General features: G+C 41.8%; 1 protein-coding gene across 1 annotated transcript in view; it reads right to left on the bottom strand.

The window, feature by feature from the left end:
- Flnb (filamin B) overlaps positions 1-2,104 on the bottom strand; it is a 140,377-nt gene that overhangs the window by 126,967 nt on the left and 11,306 nt on the right. The window lies entirely within an intron of this gene.

Here is a 2,104-nt window from a genome sequence, read left to right as displayed (position 1 = left end):
GGTTTCTCTGGGGCTTTTGGGGCCTGTCCTGGAGCTAGCTCTTGTAGACTAGGCTAGCCTCAAACTCACAGAGATCCGCCATCTCTGCCTCCCAAGTGCTGGGATTAAAGGTGTGTGCCACCACAGCCCGGCTCAATAAAATGTTTTAAATAAAAAAAGAAAAATGGGAGGGAAAAACGTTGCAAATGACAAAAAGAATAAATTTATGGAAGAAAGAAGTCAGTAGGGAGAATAAATTTAAAAAAGAAAATGATAAACTGTGGTGGTTTGAATGAGAACAGCCCACATAGGCCCATATATTTCAATATTTAGTTCTCAGTTGGTGGGACTGTTTGGGAAGGGTTAGGTGATGTGACCTGGGGGTGAACTTTGTTTTTCTTTTTTCCTTTTTTATTTGCTTTTTCTTTTGAGCTTTGAGATTTTAAAAGCTAAACTATTCTCAGTTACCTCTCTCTACCTCCTACTTACAGAAAAAAAAATGTGAGCTCCCATCTACTGCTCCAGCACCTGTCTGGGGATCTCTTGAGTTTGAGGCCAGGTTGGTCTATAGAGCAAGTTCCAGGACAGCCAAGGCTACACAGAGAAACCCTGTGTAGAGAAACCAAAGAGCATCATCATGCTTGCTATCTTTCTAACCAGGTGGTCGAGAAGGCTAGAAAATACCATTAACCTAAATGGACCCACCCAATGGCTGAGCAAAAACTTTAGTGACCTCTTCTCTTGCAAGAAATCCCAGTCTTAGATTTGACCAATTCCTGGCCAAGGTTCAAACCACCTCAACCCACTCTTGATAAAGAGATCACTTCTTCCTCTAGCCTGAGGTGACTCTCACCAGTGGGGGGAGGGTACAAGAAGACTTGACTCCAGGACAGAGTACGGTGACAGGTCAAAGTACCTCCTCCTATCAGAACACTCCAGAAACGACTCCCAAGGAATGAACAGGGTCTTTCTGACCCACAGTTCTAAGCGCTGGGAGAGTGTTTGTATTAGAAGTGGCTTTCATTCCATCTCCTTTGCCTCACAGGAAATGGAAAGGATATTCTGTTGGTCTGGTGTCCTTGTGAAGTACTGGGAAGACAGTTCCTCCCTAAGAGCACGAAGTGATTTTTCAAACCTCTACAAGACCCTAGAAAGGCAAGAAGAAACCAGGCTGTCCAACTCCCCTGTCAGGGGACTCCTGAAACACATTTTGAACTGTCGATGTAGCTGAGCAACTAAAAACTAAACTGAGTTTCTCTAGTAGGCAGCCAAACATGAGCCAAAATTCGCAACAGTTACCAAACATAATAACTGTTATTAGCAGACCTTGGCACTCCCCATACAAGTTGGTCCTAAAGCTTTTAAGCCACAGGAAGTAGCTGGAACACCCCTGACCAAAACATATTTCTGAACCAATGGAGACTTCCAAACCATAATAAGAGGCAAATAAGACTTTCAATTTTAATGCTGCTCCAAGCACAGTTAAAACTCAAAGGTGAATCTTGGTATAAACACCAGTGTGACCAAATGACCGCATGAGAAGTTCCAGACTACAGGCTTTTCTGAAAAAATGCATCTCTCTTTCCCCCATTACAACTAAAAGGAAACAGTAAGCCAAATTCCCTGAAAGGAAATAAAAAAATTCACTGAAGTTCTTCTTTAAAGATGAGATCCATGCTTTTTCAATGTTGTTTTTTTTCTTTTTTTGGCAAAGTAAATAATTACAAATGTAAATTTAAAAATGACATTTATTTATATATCTATTGGTGTGGGTGCGTGTGTGTGTGTGCGCACACACACATGCACCAAATATGTGGAAGAAGTTAGAGGGCAATTTTCAGGTTTTCCCTGTCCTTCCAACATGTGGGTCCCAGGAACTGAACTCAGGTATTTATGCACGGTGGCAAACATTTTAACCTAAGCCATCTCACCAGCCTACAAATATGACTTTTTTAGTAAGAGGAAAAAAATGCATTAGAAGTAGATTTCAAAACATAGTTTACAAGATTAAAACCTTGAGGGGGCTGGAGAGATAGCTCAGAGGTTAAGAGCATTGCCTGCTCTTCCAAAGGTCCTGAGTTCAATTCCCAGCAACCACATGGTGGCTCACAACCATCTGTAATGA

Source organism: Microtus ochrogaster, chromosome 6, assembly GCF_000317375.1.
Source record: "Microtus ochrogaster isolate Prairie Vole_2 chromosome 6, MicOch1.0, whole genome shotgun sequence".
Taxonomy (NCBI): domain Eukaryota; kingdom Metazoa; phylum Chordata; class Mammalia; order Rodentia; family Cricetidae; genus Microtus; species Microtus ochrogaster.
The sequence above is the reverse complement of the archived record's forward strand: the minus strand, read 5'-3'. Positions and strand labels throughout refer to the sequence as shown.